Source organism: Dioscorea cayenensis, chromosome 5 (assembly GCF_009730915.1).
Source record: "Dioscorea cayenensis subsp. rotundata cultivar TDr96_F1 chromosome 5, TDr96_F1_v2_PseudoChromosome.rev07_lg8_w22 25.fasta, whole genome shotgun sequence".
Classification (NCBI taxonomy): Eukaryota; Viridiplantae; Streptophyta; class Magnoliopsida; order Dioscoreales; family Dioscoreaceae; genus Dioscorea; species Dioscorea cayenensis.
The window spans coordinates 20,086,926-20,106,033 of NC_052475.1; the positions used below are offsets into that span (position 1 = coordinate 20,086,926).

A 19,108-nucleotide genomic window follows, 5' to 3' on the forward strand; every position below is an offset into this window, starting at 1 on the left:
ACTGAGACAGGCTAAGGATTAGGTATTTGGTGCACAGCCAAGAATATGATCCTTGTATGATGCAAGTTCAGCCAAAACCTCTTCTTGAGGCCTGTAAATCAGGTCAATCATTCGCCATATCTGTATCAAAAACAAAAATTATTTAATCAACAAATAAGAATTTGCCTTTCAAGAACATTTTCTTGAGGGTTTGAACTCTAACATGAGCATAAATTGAACAGACATGAGTTTCTACCAGCACTCTGGATTGCTCCATAGAATTGATATGACAAAAGCAACAATGTTGTGCATGCACACTTTCATCCCCATACATATAATAAGCTGTTAAGAGATGATAAAATTTTTACATAAGATATAATTTACCTGCAATGTTCCACCGCCTCCGGTACTCTCACAGTCATCAGATACGCTAACAATTGTCCACAGGGTCAGCAGCATCTCCAGTGGAAATCAACAACTTTGTCCCTGCAAACTCATTGCCATAAGGGAAACTTGTACAATAAAACATGAGCTAAACTGCAAAATCTATAGAAGATGACATTGGAGAATCACATAGTGGCATAAATAGGAAATTTCATGTGCTTATAAGAATTCATTTATTTAGTCATAAATATAGACAGTATGATTTTTCTCAAGTCCACAGAAATCCAAGTAGAGCATGCTGACAAAATGATGTTGTATTATCACAGGCTTATGAGGGTCCTATAATTTTGTGTGATAAATGATACCTACACATCAAGCATGCAATTCAATTCTATCCATCAGGTGTTCCTATCCTTCCTTTTTTTTATTATTTATTTATTTATTTTATGGATAAAGCGTCTTATCCAAGGAAGAAAAAACCCTTTGAGAAGTGAAGCATGTTGGCAAGAGGCATGAACTATACATTGATTCACATAATAAAGGGAAATGGATTGTTTCCAAAAACCAATGCAAGCCACAAAAACCGCTGTAACTAAGGATGTGATAACCAGATCACAATCTCAATAGGTGACATATACCTGTGCCCAGCATGTTGGAAGAACAAACCAGGGGGTGAGGGTGCTCTTGTGACAGCTCCCAAATGGTCAACCTGCAATGGAACAATCATGATGAGTACAATTATGACATTTCAACTATATGGGTAGTTATGACCAATACTTACTCAAGCTTCAGATGTTTACAGAGAAATCAAAATAACAAAATGACCACGAAGGAGTAAACTAAATATTAGGAGACAGGCTTTACGGCTAATTAACTCCACAAATAATTAAACAAAATTAAATAATTTATCTAAGGAGAAAGCGGATGATCGAGCTCAGTACCTTCTCTAAATCCCAGACATTTAAGAGGCCATCTTCAGCAGAGCTACCAAAGACTGATGCTTTATCTGGAAACCACTGTAACAACCAAATAACAAAAAAAAAAAAAAAGGTTAATGACGATTTTATCGTAAAAACAGACAAAAACCAAAAATGAAAATAAAAAATTCATGCCTGGACACAAAGAACAGCAGCAGAATGGCCTTCAAATTTATGAATAGGTGATCCAATACCATTAGAGGTGAGTCTTCGGCAATCAAACAGTCGAACAGAGTTATCAGCAGATCTGGCACGAGGTCAAATGTATAGCTATGACAGAAGTTCAACAAAATTGAAGTGCATATGCAATTGGAAAGAATGTAAAGAGACTCAAGAGAGGTCAAAATATATACCCTGTTAGAATAAGGTTTACATCATGAGGATTCCAGTCAACACAGTGCAGATCTGCATCATGAGCCTTTTCAACCTGGCAACCAAGGTTGGTGTCGAGTACAGAAAACAATATCAATTGAAAAGCCATTGCATAAAAAAAGAATGACAAGCATAAATTCATGTAACCATGACTTTCAGAAATGGAGCTTACCAGCTTGACAAATCACCAGTCACTGTATTTAAAAGCAATATTCATAATCTTACTAATATGATTTACTGTATTTTGGGCCTTACAATGTGATGCATTGAATTTGTGCACAGACAAAGGGTTCATACACATGAAAATATTTTTATGGTCTAACAATGTGATTGTTTCTCATCTGCAACCTCTGAAAATGATGAAAGCTTCCAGCAAGGCCAAACATTCATTAAATGACACCATCAAATGGAAAATAGTAAACAAGTTCAAAATTAAGGTATAAAATTTCAAGAACACGAAAACATTTATGGGTGTTCATAACATGTAATATACCTTGATAGCAGGAGTAGTACCAGAACGAGCATCCCACAGAATGAGGCAGGAATCATCACCAACACTGCAAAACTCCTGTGCACTTCAATAAAACAAGCACAAAAAGTCTCAGAAACAATGCAAGATCGGAGGCTGCAGAAGTGATCATGCGACTAAGTTTACTTATGAAAAATCAAGAAAGACAACCAAATACTTAAATTTTAGCATATGCAAGCATGGAGAGTATTATACATAAAATTAGAGGCCACAAGTCAAGTCAGGCAAACAAAAATCTTATAACACTCAGACTACCTGGAAGGGCAAAACTGCACATCCTCTACAGTATCAGTATGTCCTTGGTAGATTCCTCGTGGTCCAACTCTAGGACTTTCCGAAGAACTTTCATTACCAGTTATCGCAGGCTGCTTCCCACTTGAGCCCCCAGATGGCGTACCAGCTGACTTGGTTGATGAAGATTCTCCTGAAGCAGTAATATGATCTTGTATGCTCCACAAGACAACAGTTTTGTCCTTCCCTGCATTAGAATATTCTCCGTTGCATTAGCAAAAATCATAAGCATACTAAAGTTAGGAACTAAAAATCTCATAAAGAAAAAGGCAAGAACCTCCTAAGAAGAAACTCACTGAAAAGGAGAAATGGTATCCCAAATTTATACAGTTCTGATAATTTTTTTTTTTTTTAACTTACAACAATCAAGGTTTCACCAACAAAGAACACAACATTATACTTCAAATCCTAACAATAATAGCAACATTGAAAGAAAAAAGATATGCACAGTAATGTCCAAACCTCCAGAAAGCACAAGGGGTTCAGAGGGGCTCATAGCAAGAGCGAATTCTGCATTATCAGAATGCCCTGTGAGTATCTGCAAGAAACAAGTTTAGTTAGTTTGAAACATGAAAGTACATTGAACAATAATCACAAGTATAACTACATTTGCCTTGCAGTCTTCATTTCTGACAAAGAGCTTGAGTAAAAGGCACATCAATCAGTTGCTTGTTAGAAATGCATTAGTACTTTTTTTCCTACTTAATTGGATTGTAAGTTAATCACTTGATCCTAAACGGATGAAGTGATCATAAATATAATAGTCATCTTTTGAATACCATTATCACTAAAAATAGGCCATGATTTTATCAAGTTTCCACTCTGCCTCTATTGCCCTCTGTCAACTCCAATCCGCATGTAGGAATATCCATTTTCTAAAACTAAAAGCAAGCGCCATACTGTTTCTCTTTTTGCACATACACAAGGACAAAATCAAACCTAAAGACATGTGCATCATGATCGCTTTCATTGCACTATTGGAGCAATAAACCGGCAAGAGAATTGATGAAATTAGTAAAAAAAGGATGTACCAAATCGGACGAGAATCAGCAGCACCAAGAACCGCATGACGATTCGATTGGGTCTCAACATCCCAAATAAGCACCTGAGTGAACAAATATGCATCGCAAAGAAGAAATGTTACATAACACATTTGGATTACCAAAAAAAGAACATGTATGCTTCAATCTTCACCAATAAACTTAGTGAACTAAAAACACCTACATCAGGACTGTCTGTGTGAGTTGCCACGATCCTACTATTTTGAGGTAGTTCCCTGATTCTGTTAACCTGCACAGAAAAAAATAATCAAGCCTGTAATACATGACCTCCCAAAATTTCCATATGCAACTTTGTGTAAACTAGGATGCAATAAGCAGACCCAAACAATAACAGAATAGAATTAATTGGCCCTCACAGTGGCTGCTGAAATAGAGAAGAATGAAATTTATGAAGAATATCTGTCAACAGCCGTCACACATGGACAAATTCAAAATCATGATAATATTTGCATCAGGCTTAACCAGGCTGGGTCGATCAGATCAGATCATATCATAGTTAAATGCACTAGGAAAAAAAGAAAGAAAAGGAGAGGGCAATCTAATCAGTATGCAGAAGTTCATCGAGCATTTGCATTAATTTTTAACCAAATAAATTAAGCATTCATCAAAAAAAAAATAGGCCAAAAGAAAATCGACACCTTAAAGCATATAATTAGGAAAGCATTCATCAAAGAAGTTCAAGTGCGGATGGCAATAAGACAAGGTCTAGCACGTGATGATCAAATTATTCCCATACTGTCTGAAGGCAGCATTAGATTATTGGAGAACCTAAGTATGAATCTGCAGTTGAGCAAATGGGGCTTAAATTGTTTTTTAATTAGAAAACTTTTAGACAAGTGGCATACCATTAGCTGAGGATTATAAACTGCCGCAGTCTTAAATGCTAGACGAATGTGGCCATCATTTTCATTTGTTTGCCTTATGTAGATTACAAAGTAAACCTTGCATCTATTTGAAACACAAATTAACAAAGGCTTTGGTCTGTATGGAAAAAGCTCATAGACAGCAAGATAAAGAGATAGTGCAGCAGTAACTGGAAAAATATTGTCTTTGAAATATGACTTCATACCTCTCCAGGATGAATAATAGTCTTGAACTTTTTGACAAAAGGCGAACGAGCTTCTTCATTAAACTGTAAAATAAATAAAATATTCAGATAGAATCAGTTACAGACACATAGAATAGTAAGGAAAAAAGTACTTCACCGAACAACCTGCACAACAGGTAAAACATTTTGCCCCAAGAGCATATTTTGATGATACTATTATTTTCTCTCACCTGCTATTTATGAAAAAACTTGTAAAGGGAGAAATATACAATCACACCAAAATTTCATCCCAAGACAAAACAGACATTTATTATATTTATTTGTATAAAAAAACAATTTGGGTGTAGCCTGTTAAGATTCAAAGAATCCAAGAGCCAAGTTTTCTTCAAAAGATGTAGGCGTCAAATACGACAAAATTTAAAATATCATGGCTACACAACAAGGGCATGTAAATTTACATACATGCGTACAGATCTTCAAATGTGCGCATGTATTCAAATCTAAAGCAATCTAAAGCTAATATTTTTACTTTGCTTTTAATAAGCATAGGATGTCATAAGTTTAAGCCCTCTGTTTGTATCATAAGGTGACAACATAAAAAGAAAAATCCATCCCTATTAGTTACCAGCTGACTCCCAAAATTTCTGTCTGTTTGTGCCTTCATGTGGTAGTTATTTCAGGCTTGGTTACCTCTTATGGCCGCTAGCTAGATTCAGTTTTCCTTAGAACCCAAGAATTCCTTTCCTTTCGTCCAAGGTTACACACATTCATTTCTAGAGGAACTCCTATAGACAGCCAATGGCTTTAAGGATGCTCCTCAAAGCTTTTTCTCTGATCGACTACAGCTTTGAAAGTTAGGTTATGAGAATAAAAAAAATGTGAACTATGACTATGTAGCAAATCCAGAACCAACAACGAAAATGAGATAAAAGGTCCCTTCTTTCTATCATATTTCATACCTTTCTTCCAATCCTTATTTTTGTTCTGCAAGATCGTTATTTTTTCTTGATCTTTCTAATCAAGAGACATCCCCTAATTTGCAGTAATCTGATTATATGGACTGCACAGCTCCTACAAAAGGAGTTGCATCCCCCAGATTACAGCCGCACTGAATGATCTGTAGGCTATTTTGTTTGCCAAGATATGCATGCATGTAAGAAAAAATAAAATGCAAACAAGAAATTTTAAGAACATTATTTCGTTTACAATCATTACATTCTAGTTGATACCTATTCCATGAGTATCATAGATATTGTCATTGTTATAATGATATTGGTAGACCAAAAGGCCCAAAGCCACTATTAAAATTGATATTTAGGCAATACAATGACACAGATGATTAAAATATTATAAAAAGTATATTACAAACACAAAAGGTCAAAGATAGAAATACCAATTTAAGACTTATTTTATGGCCTACACAAAGTAATAAGTATCAATGAGACAGGTGTAAACTGTTGAACAAAGACTCAAAAAAAAAAATGCATTAAAAATGTCACGATATTCATGGGAAATCATTAAACAAGAAAGGAAAATTTTGTCAAGAATGGAAAATAATTTCACAAAGGTGTCACACCACCTTTCAGCCATTTTCACTGTAGATGGTTACCTATTATACTTGTCTGATATGTTCTACTCCTCAACAACAAGCTGACCTCAAAATACATTCAGCTATATCATCACCAATTGCAGCAGGATTACAAAAAAAAACAATGTTAAACATGCAAGACCTGAGATATGTGCTCTGCAGCTGCTATCCTTTTCTTCACAATTTCACAGTTTGCTATGACAAGAGTATTGGGAACTGAGCCATCAGTCTGAAAAAGACAGTGTTAGGGATGATTAGATTTGGCAGCATGTTTGATACTTGCATAAAAAGTCATGATTGCTAACTGTCAGTTGTTGGAATGCAAGGTGGTAGTTAATTCTGTATTCTGTAATCTATTCAATGAAAGAAAACTACAAATTTTATAATACATCAAAATAAATTTATTCACTCCCAACGAAAAAATGCAAAGTAAATTCAAAATTATAGCTTGATCATATGTAATACTGCTACAGTAGAATGGACTGACTAAAGAGTCTGGACGTGAATCAGGGAAGACAAACTTTTTCCGAGAGATAGAAATATCCTAAACACTTGTTTAGGCATAAACATGGTAAATGTAATTTCATGCTTCATGGTGAAAAGATGAGGCCAGCATTAATATCCACCTGACAGTGTTAAGTGGTAGCAGGATTAGTTAAGCTGAAGAGCAACAACAAAGTCAAAGATGCCAATCACAATTTTCAAGGAATCATGGGTGGGTTCTCAACGAATGTGTGCTAGTCACATAACTACCAACCACATATAATAGAGGCCTAATCTTTTTAAGAATGTGGGAGTAGGTAGCTGGAATAGAACATCACAGTATGTTTGAGATTGTGGAAGTTAAACCAGATTAAACCAAAAAATAGGAATTATAGTACCTAAGCAGAAACAAAAGAACCATGAAACCTTTCCTTAAAATAAAATAAACTATAATAAAGCCACTTGCCTGTTCAGATAGGTAGAGACGCTGGCGATTCTTGAATTTAGCTTGATCTAATTGTGGACCCCACCTTTATTTGGCAACAAAAGCGAGTAACATTACAAAGATATGAAAAAATGATGAGGCATATAGGGCATGGACAGTCTAAACAAAACATATTTAATCGAATTTTGTTTGGATATAAAAAAAAAAGCATCATAATTCACAACTAGATTATTATATCTCAAAGATATGATTTTCATAATGGTAACTATTATAATGCATTCAATTGTACACCAAATGGGTACATAAATACTTCATCTCCTTATAAGTAAAATTTTGCATTGGCGTTGCCAGACCAGTTCATATAAGGTGTAAGCACAATTACCTTTGAAAAATCCTGCAAAACTAAGAGTACAAAGGCTATCCAGGATTCCAAAAAACCTGTGATGCAATTTCCCAAGGACACAAATCCCACATATCCAGAATCTAAAACCGATTGTATCATTTTAAAAATTTTATTTTCCTTTAAACTCTTGTCTTCTCAATGGTTCAGTAATTTGTATTCCAGAAATTCATATATGTAGATGTGAACTAAGTCCAATGGTAGAAGAAATTGAACCATGCCCAATGTGTTACAAAACCAAATTAGGCAGCATTACCTGCTCAATCAACAAAATTCAAGACCAAATGATATTATCTTATACATAAGACCTCAATTTTGAGCCCTTAACCAAGAATGCAAGCTGAAGTCCAATACCCATTTTATATAAAACCCTCGAGCAAAACATTAAGAAGATGAATACACTTACTGCATCCATCACAAAAGAAGTCACATTGTTGATTAGCAAGGAACTTATGCAGCTCAAATAGTTCTTGTCAGAGAAACCGCAACAATGATTTATTTCGCATTTTCATTGTTTCCATAACCCAAATAATTGAAGCAAACACTAAAACTCAAATAACTATCCCAAATTCCAAAATAAAAAAGAAAAGAAAAGAAAACATCCCCAAACGTAGAAGTACCAAAATCAAAGGCCAAAACATTTTAAGAACACAAAAAAACAGCCTCTGCCCTTTCCAAACCCTAACTCCAAAACTCTGGCCCACAGATTATTTCTGCGGAAACACCAGGCAAAAATGCGTAAAATTAATCACATTTCAAATGAACCATCCATCAGAACGCGAAGAAAACCAAAATTCAAACTTTTCCTTCAAAACTAAACAATAAAACAGCAATTCCAACAGAACCAAGCAGATACACAACCAAAGCCCCAGAAAAGCAAAATCCTCGCAAAAACCCTCACTAAAACCCTAACTCCAGATCTACCACCAAAGAGAAACAAAGTTCAACATGACAAAGAGCAAAAGGAGGAAAAAAAATCACCGGCAGGATAGCGATGGCCAGACGAGGTTATGGTTCGCCAGCCAGTCGTAGAGAACGGGCACCAAAGTCTTCCATTGCGTATACCTCTCGTCCACAGACGCCGGCCCAGATTTCCCTCGATCCTTCATCTCGATTTCGAGCTTCCTCCTCTCCGCGAGACGGCGACAACGACGGCGATGGACCCTGCGATGCCGAAGAGCAACCACCCCGATGGAAGTGTCACCTTGTCCGAAGAGTTGTGCATAAACAATGGAGAAAGGTTGTGGGTTTTATGCACATACATCCCTGTACTTTTTTTAAATTATATTGTTATTTTATTCGTCAAGGGATTATACTTTAGTTTTATTTTTAATGTTTTTTGAGGGTTTAGGGATAAATTTGTTGTTTGGAGATGAAATTACTTTTAGGTTCTCAAACGATGTTTTTCTCTTTTAAAAGTCCTTGTATACTTTTTTATGCTTGCACCCATTGTTTCCTTGAAATTCCAATTTTGCCGCCAATGTTATTAATTTAAAGCATAACATTTTTAGAGAAATTTTATTCATATTTATTGGAAACCATTTATTTGGGTTTTTTCTCGTTAAAGATAAGAAAAATAAATATATAATGTTGAAAAAATAAGATTTAGGAAGAAATGAAAAGTTAATAATAGTAGAGATATTTTATCTTATTTTTTAAGTTTTTGATAAACTTCTTTTTTATAATAAATATAACAAGCATATAATAATCTACTCATATATAGTAAATATATGAGGTGAATTTTATAATAGGGCCTCTAATGTATTAAATAAAAGTAAAATTTTATTTTAATAAATACCTATTTGAAATGTTAGTTTATCTTTTACATAAACTCCTCATCATTTATGATGAATAATTAAAATTTGTGAAAAAAAAAATCAAAACACTAAAAATGTAGTAATATAAAACCATAAAAGCTCTATATTTATAATTATAAAAATAAATATTAAATTAATTTTTAGAAAAATAAATACATGAAAAAATCATTAGACAAGAGAACAAAATAGAATTTTTTTAGAGAAGTTTTTGAGAAAAGACGACAAGCACTGCAATCCATGGGGACGCGATGACGTATGGGGAGCAAGGCTCAACACCGACCCACGTGCCCTCACCTTGCGTAGGATATGAGGTTCAATCTCGGATCCTCTCTGTTGGTAATTTTTTAGAGAAGTTACGAGATTGATCAAGCATTAAAATAAAATATTTATTTTATATTTTTAAAAGTTATTAAGATTATATAAAATTAACTAAACAATACATTAAAATATTTTTTGTATTCTAATAATTATTGGGGAGACCTTCAAATTTTCAAAATTTTAAAATTAGTATTAAAAAAAAATTATATGAGGCTTTAAAAAATGTGAAAATTTCTAAAAACACCCCCAAAATTTGCAATATGCACATATTCTCCCCCTAAATTTGAATATCCATAAAAAAAAAACCCTTTCTTTTTGAATACAATGATTTTTTAAACCCTCAAAAATCTAACAGTGATAGATAGAGTTAATTTTGATTTTTTTTTTATGAAATTGTCCCTTACATGGGAAGTTGTGGTAAGTGTGACAGGGTTTAACTATAATGCCCTTGAGTGCAATGAGTTTCTATTTAAAACATGAGGCTTCTGTTTAAAATATGAGATTATGTTTAAAAAATAAGTTTTCTGTTTAAGAAATGAGTACATGCATTACTCTTTATGCTAACCTAAATTCTTTTGTTTATAGTTATAATGTAATCATGCTAACCTAAATTCTTTTCCCACAAACTTATTAAATTTTTAATGTAAATATCGTTATCTCCATATAATAAAGAACGGTCATCTTTATGCTTGTTTGTTTTTGTTTAACTATCGATGTTTCTGTTTAATATATTGCGTTTACGTTTAAAAAAGTGCTTAAATATCGTTCTTTCTATTTAAATATGTACGAGTGCCCAAGATTAATTGGTTTTTATATCTAGGATTAATTTGTCATGTAAATATTGATTTTTCTGTTTAAATATCAATGTTTCTGTTTAAAAAAATGGTTTTTGTTTAAAGAAATGAACTCTGTTTAAAAAAATGAGTTCTCTGTTTAAGAAATGAGTACATGCATTACTATTCATGCTAACCTAAATTCTTTTGTTTGCAGTTATAATGTAATCATGCTAACCTAAATTTTTTTTCACAAACTTATTAAATTTTTAATGTAAATATCGTTATCTCCATATAATAAAGAACAACCATCTTTATGTTTGTTTGCCTTTGTTTAACTATCGATGTTTCTGTTTAATATATTTCATTTATGTTTAAAAAAGTGCTTAAATATTGTTGTTTCTATTTAAATATGTACTAGTTGTCAAGATTAATTGATTTTTATAACCTAGATTAATTTTTCATGTAAATATTGGTTTTTCTGTTTAAATATCAATGTTTCTGTTTAAAAAATGAGTTTTATGTTTAAAAAAATGAGGTTTCAATGAGATTTCGGTTATGTTTCTGTTTAAGGAATGAGGTTTATGTTTAGAGAAAGAACTCTCTGTTTAAGAAATGAGTTCTCTGTTTAAGAAATGTTGTTGTACCCAGTCCAAATTTAGACCTAGGATCTTCTCTTAATTCTGTGAATGCATTAGGGTAAAATGGTCATTTTGCATTAATAGATTTTTACTGGATTGCACAGTTGGTTATGTGCGAAAATTCTGCCAAAAACAGGGGGCAATTTAGTCATTTGGATTTTGTTTCCATTCTTGTGTTAGAGGGGCAATAGAGTAATTTAGAAAAGAATAAAAACATTGTAGCAACCCATTACTATAGTTAAACCAGCCTGTTCCTATAGTTTTTTGCAGCCCAGCACTGTTGATTCTGTCTGGCACTGTAGCACCCCGATAATGTAGCAAAAATGGCAATCAGTAGTGCACTCAACATCCGTAGCAGGGCCGGGAATTAATATCTAAGTTCCTTTCTTTTCCTTCTTCTTTCCTTCTCCTTCTTTGCTTCTCCATGCCGGCCGAACCCTTAAAAATCTATAACTATTTCCGGCGACCAATTCCGGCGAACCAACACCAAAAATTTATTCCCCACATCCTCTTGAGTAAGGTAAGAGCCTTTATCCGAGTTTTTACCATGTATTTCTTCCGTATTTTCATTGTATTCATTATTTAGAAACCTAGACCAAAACCTTAGATTTTCCATGATTTGTGGGAGTTTTGGGGCTTAAAATGAAGCCCTTGATTTTGTCAATAGTTATTCATGAAAATTATGGTGAAATTTCATCGTTTGATGTTGTAAAATGAGAGAAAATCATTTGTAAGGTTCGGGTTTTACTGTAGTAATTCCGAAGTTACTGTAGCACCGAAAAACTTTGGTTTTTTCTTGTATTTCTTTCATCCAAATTGAAGCCCTTCATTCACTGAACTTATTGGTACTAAGTTTACTCCATTCTGAGGTCGTTTGGGTCCAAAATGATAATGTTTTGCCCTAAAACCCTAAGGTTTCGTATTAGGCATGTATAAATGCATTTGCATGCATTTTCTTTTAGCTATCATTCTTGTGTTTAATAGTTTTTAGATTCTCTGCTTGTATCTAGGTGGCGAAGCATCCTCCAAGGGGAAGGAAACCGCCAATCAGTGTGCGCGTCTCCACGCGAGGCAACATGTTCTGTGAGTGGGTTATGTTGAGTGCACAATTCTAATTGAGTATCAAAAATATTTTATTTGTTTTTCTGAAATGATTTCCATGGCTTTATCATGTTTTTAAATCACTAGCTATAGGAGAAAAGAAAGTGTAGATGACCACTAGAGACTATGGTTTATTTGGAATGACTTATGGTTTATTTTTTTTGAAAAAATCATGAGAAAGCTTACTGATGATGTACTTATGTTAGTTGAGATTGAACTTGAGGACATACATGCTTGGTGGATGAATGAAAATTGTTGATTATTACAATGAGTTCATTGAGTCTATGTGTTATAAGTGAAATTGATTATGTATGTTCAATGGATGATTTAATCTCCCTAGTGATACATAATTTCTAAAGTTTGATACATGATATGATACATATGGTACATGGAACCTGATGAAGCCTTAAATGCTAAGACATATAATTACACTAGTACGTTGGAAATTGAATGACTTGTGAAACCTTATACATGATTTTGGGTAGTTAGTGAGATTTATACTAATATCTTCTTTGCAATATTTGAGAACCATGAATGACATAATTATACTTATGTTGTAGAATTATCAAAGTTGATGAGGTTTGTTCTTGTGAGCATAGTGTAGGGTGCTTAGTTGTAGTACGATCATAGTGTGGTATCTACAGGGTGGATGTCAGTGATTATGATTATTATTTTAAATGGAATTTCTTTAGAAAGTTGATGATGAATAGCTTGAGTTATATGTGACAAGTGTTAGATTACAAGACTGAATATTCTTGTGAATTTCTAATAATAGTTTGATTTAATGCTACTAAGAGGAGATAGTTAACTTTTGAGTATTTTGACAATGAGATTATTAATCGATGAAGTAAATATTGATGTTGAGGTAACGACACCATGATAAGGATCTAAGATATGATTGAGGATAAGAAAGGGTTGAATAGTAAAGACTTGTGGAAGTAAATACCTGATGATGTGTAAAGTAGGATTGGATCAATATGTATATATTGACATGTGTAAATATATGTGATGAGATGAACATATTTTCATGACTTGTAAAGTATTTAGAGGTTGTGATTGACTAGACTTTGGGGATTAATCTTGTATTTGGAGGAAAACTTAGTGAGCTAAAGAAAGAGAAAGCTAGAATGATCCTAAGTAACTTGGGGTTTAACTAGAACAAAAGCTATGCTTGTTTTGATGACTTTTATTGTATTCCAAAACTTAATGTTTCCTTTCTACCTTATTGGTATTTATTTTTAGAAATGGTTTGTAAAATCTTTCACTTGTATAAGTATGCTTTTGATATTGATAGTTATGAAAATAAAGGGTTTTTATTTTTGAATGGCATGTTCTTCTGGATTGTGAGTATTACAGTGTATTTGATATTAGCTGGTTTCTTGTCTAAGGCAATGTTTCAATCAACTTGAAGAGATTCACATGTTATTGTGTTATTCTTGGCATTTGGACAACAATGTTTTTGAATGTATTTGCACATCGGGATCAGAATATTATTTGAAAGTTTATATGTATTGCTATGCTTTGGCTTTGGATTTGTGGAAATAATGTTTATTTCCAATATGTGAATGCTTGTCCTGGAGAAGGACCCTGTGGTATGTTTTATACAGATTATATTATTGCTACATTTACATGATGGTTTGGATGGTGACGGCGGGCTAAGGCCCGACTACTTCAGTAGTGGGTCCCTATGGGCCAGCCTTTAGAGATGGCATGGTGGACCTGAGTGTTGATCTGTCCAGATCAGGTGGGAGCGTAGAGCCCTGATTGGATGATATATCGGGATCTCGAGGTCACCACACGGGACCGGTGGGCCAACGTCAAGGGTGCGAAGACCTTGACGGCTCTCAACTTAGTCGCGACGGCGGCTAATGTTAGAGAGAGTGTTTTTAGGCCATTGTTTATTTGATCGAGATGAAATTTCAATATTGTAGGAAAATTCTATTTTCTTGCAATTGGTATATTCGAAGTGTGATCTTTTACATAGCATGTTTGATATCTTAATGCTTTTCGAACATGTATCATGCAGAATTAAGGATTTGTGATTATCGAGGATTTTTATTTGTTTAAGTTGGTTTTTCTATTCATTTTGGGAAATTATATCTAGGCATTTGTTTTATACATGTTAATGTTTTATCTATACTCGTGAGAACCTATGTTTTGGTTTTTAAATACCAAGGTTTCTTATATTGCACTTTCATTGTGTTGTAAATGTGAAACGTTCCAGTTCATTTATGTTATTGTAAATCGTGTTTAATATATTTCATCGATTCGTTTTGATATTCTTTTAGTTTTGTGCTAACCCATTCACTGAGTGACTATGGTTACTCACCCCCCTCCTCCCTTCCAGGTTTTAGTGGTTTTGGTCGTCATAGCGAGGCGAAGTGCTTGGCAATTTGTATCCCAAGTCAGGTTGTTTATTTACTGTAAATCAGATTGCATTGTATGATTACAGTGGATCCACTAGTGTTCTTAACTTTGTAACTGTGATTTGTATATTTTTCACTTTGCGGTTGACTCTTCGAGTGAAAGTTTTGCTTTTGGTACCTTTATTATTGTGGTGTTGTTTAGCAGGAGTTTGTGAGCCTTGCGATGACTCGAGGGTTGAGTGGTGTATGTCCCTCCTCGGGATCGTCGCGGCGGTTGTCACGTGGCGGGCCCGCGGGTCGGGACGTGACAAATGTGTTCTCTATTTAAGAAATGAGTACATGAATTACTCTTCATGCTAACCTAAATTTTTTTGTTTGTAGTTATAATGTAATCATGCTAACCTAAATATTTTCCACAAACTTATTAAATTTTTAATGTAAATATCGTTATCTCCATATAATATAGAACGACAGTCTTTATGCTAAGTTGTCTTTGTTTAACTATCAATGTTTCTGTTTAATATATTGCGTTTAAGTTTAAAAAGTGTTTAAATATTGTTGTTTCTATTTAAATATGTAAGAGTGGCCAAGATTAATTGGTTTTTATACCCAGGATTAATTTGTCACGTAAATATTGGTTTTTTCTGTTTAAATATCAATGTTTCAGTGAGTTTTCTGTTTAACAAAATGAGGTTTCTGTTTAAAAAATGAGGTTTCTGTTTAAAGAAATAAGCTCTCTGTTTAAAAAATGAACTCTCTCTTTAAGAAACGAGTTCTCTGTTTAAGAAATGAGTACATGCAAAAAGGCATGCAAAAAAAATGAAAAAATGTATGCAAAAAGGTTTAAGGGCAATGATGGAATTTCATAATGCAGAGGGCAAAAAGGAAGTGAAACAATAAAAGAAGAGCTGTCTGAGGTATTCAAAACTCACAAGGGCTGTTTGAGAAGTTTTGAAATTCTTAAGGGGTAAACAGTAATTTTCCCTTTTAAAATTGGGGGCATAAAGCAATGCTTTATTTTACATTTTTAGCATTTGGTCCCTATGTCTTGCACATATCTTGAATGGTATTGTCTTTCAAGTTTTATTGTTACTTTTCATCTTCTCATGGGGGCTCACTAGGAAGAACCGGAAGGAGAAAAGGTGTTTTGGCTATAAATAAAAAACTGACCGAGTATATAAATACAACAAAATTCCGAATATCCCGAGAGTGAATTTTGCAAGAGAAAAATATAAATTTGTTTTCATAATAGTCATCCGTATCTTTTATCCATTTTAACTAATTTGCATAATTAAAAAATCGGTTAACTAGAGTTAGTAATTTTAAAATTTATAAAAAAAGATATTACCTTTTTAAAATTAATTTTATTTAAAATATGATTTAATAAAATGTATAGTTAGATGTGATTTATATTAAATATAAAAGGTAAATTTGCTTCATAAATTTTTAAAATGGACAAATAAAAAGGACTAAAGAGAAACTTTAAAATAGAACAATTAAAAAGAACCAAAGAAAAAATCAAAAATGAGACAGGAATGGTGCGAGAATATGTTTTACACAAAAAATTGTTTATAATGACGCTTGTTGCCTATGTATAAAAAAGTTATTTGTAATGAAGACTATAATCAAACATTGAGAAGTTATAATCACACTAGTTAGCTCAGTGGTGGTCACTTGCGATGGGTGGTCAAAGCGCAGTGTCAAAATTTTGTGTCAGAGTACCATTGCAGTATTATGTAATGCCTTAGGTGCTTTTTAAGTACTATTTTAAATGGGTTTGGTGTGTTCCTAGTAGAAAGTGTTATATCTCTCTCTTTTAGAGTTGCATGCAAAAGAAAATTTTATTAACTTGATTTAGTTTCTAAAAATATTCTAGATATACATGTGGTAGGACTTTCATTGCCACATGTGACGTTTGGTAAACCTAATAAATTTTTAAGTAGTTAATAAGTCATTTGTAACCGGTGTACTATTGCACATGTGTATACAATTAAAACAGAAAAAAAAAAAAAGGATTTTGATGAAAAAAATTCTTGTTCATGATTTCAACAAATGGAATGGTGCATATATAAGACTAAAAAAGATAAAGATATTTGCAAAAATAATGTTATTATGTTTACCATAAATCTTCCAGTCAAATTTGGATATTTTTGAAAAATCTTTCTTTTTTTACAACTTACTTTTCAGTCTTTCTGTTATAAAGGTATTTGACATTGGCTAAAATACCCCAGTTTTTTAAGCGGAAACACATAATATTAAATGGAAAGGTTAAACATTGAACATCAAAAACAAATATTAAATGAAAAGATAATATATTAAGTGAAAATTTATGTGGTTACCTATAAAAACTAAATGTTAGACGAAAAAATATACTTATTAATTGGAAATACATGTTATAAAATAGAGTAAACTGCCAGAGTGAGCTGCAACGACAGAAAAATGAAGTACATTGAAAAATGAGGGATTGTTTTGGGAAATTCAAATGTTAGATAATCTGCCTGAAAAGTTTTAAAAGTTTTAGGGACCTATAGTTAATTTTCTCTTATGTTTGCCACAAGTTAAATTAGTGAGAAAATAAATAATATAATAAAAACAATTTAAAAAAAGTCTCGCCAAAATATGACTGATTTAGCTCCTTCATGCACGCACTAGAAGATGGTTGCAAAGGTTGTTTTGAGCAGCAATCTGGAAAATATATGAAATGGAAGTGACAAAACTGTTGAGAATGTTGGCACAAACCAATGGATCATAATCCATTAGCCCAAACCAATGGCCCAAAACTAACTCCTCTTAAACCATCAACCCGAAACCAATGGCACATCAAAAGAAACTAATGGCTTACTTAAACCATTAGCTACCTAAACCATGATCTTAACCCATGGATTAGTGCACATATGTTAAAGGAAAATGGTGGTTTTAGTTGGCCTATAAATATGTGAAGCTTATTTTCATTCCACACACAACTTGAGTAAAGAACCAAAGTGAGAGTGAGAGTAAGAAAAATAAGAGAGAGAGAAAGAAGAAGAGTGAGGAAGTATGGAAAAAATATTTTGAGAATTAGTTTATTCTCTTGGTATAAGAGAGAGTACTGGTTTTCTCCTTCTTATTAGAGAGATTGTAATTCTTGAAATTTTCCCACTTAGTAAATTCTTCTATCTTTGTCCGTGATTTTTACCCTAATTATTTAGGGGTTTTTCACGTAACATCTTTGTGTCCTTTATTTTTAACATTATTTTCATTTATTTTGCTACAGTAATGCTATATTTGGTCCTATATTTTACAACATAGAATACAGAGAGATCATGGTTCATCCAAGAATGACACCATGTAGGCAAGATTTAGGGCTTGTTTGGGTACAAAATAAAATAATATTGCATAATTTTATTATATCAGAAGTGCAAGTGTTTATTACAGAAATTATAGTATATTTTATTTTTACATAATGATTGTTTGGTTTAACAAAATAAAAATTATAATCGGCCGATTGGTCATCAGAGACCAGTTGGTCGCGTGACCGGGTTGCCAAAGAACCGTCGGTAGACTAGTGGTCAGTGGAGGCCAGTAGGTGGTCGGACCGCTACACACTCACAATAAAAAAATATTCCACTCCGAATGGAATATTTTTTTGTACCATAAAACCCATATTCTACCATAATTTTATCTTCCAAATTAAATATCCAAACAACCAATATGGTATAATTATCTAAATTATGGCATATTGTACAGATTATATCATAATTTTTCACTATACACATATGCTCTCAATTGCTTATCTATAGACAAGCAAAGAGAGAATTAAGTGGTCAAATTTCTTTGTTGCTAAAAAATTATTAGTAAATGAAAATTGAAGGATTGAAACATGAACATATAAATATTATTAGTTATCCTAGAATTTAAAGGACTCAACTCTTAGAATTCCAATTATTTTTTTTAAATGAAAATTCTAATTAATTTTGGAATTTGGAAGTTTAACAACTCTTTGAAGATGCAAAAATTAATTATCGCATTTAAATAGTTTTCAAACTCTTACTTTACAAGCTTTTGTAAAGAGCATTCTATTCTATCTCTTGTACATAAATTACTTTTCACTTTTCTCATCTTAGAAGTCCTAGGTTGAGCATGAGAGTTTTCATAAATCAATTCATCGGATTTATAAAGTGATGTTGTTTTCAACTAGAGACTATTATTATAAAAAATAGGCACTAGTTGAAACTCAAACATCGAAGAGTGATAAATCTACTTTAACAAAACCATGTGATACTCAATTGTTGTGTCTCACAACTCTCATCTCTTTTTTTATATTAAGTTTTCTTATATTCATATAAAGTTTTTATTTATTTTAATTTACTAATTAATCATATTGTAGTTAAATTTTTAACAATTCTTCGAGTGCTTTTTTATTTTATTTATTGTTTTTAAAAAAAGTGTATAAACAACTGTTTATATCATTTATTATGTCGGGATGGATTCAAACTCTTACTGGAGAGATTTAAACTTTTAACTCTTTACATGAAATTCCCGTAGTTTACTGTTGA

The 19,108-nt window shown here is 32.8% G+C and overlaps 1 pseudogene; it reads right to left on the minus strand.

Annotated features, from left to right (window-relative positions):
• Positions 1-6: 6 nt before the first annotated feature.
• Positions 7-8,773, minus strand: LOC120260079 (annotated as a pseudogene).
• Between the last annotated feature and the right edge of the window lie 10,335 nt (positions 8,774-19,108).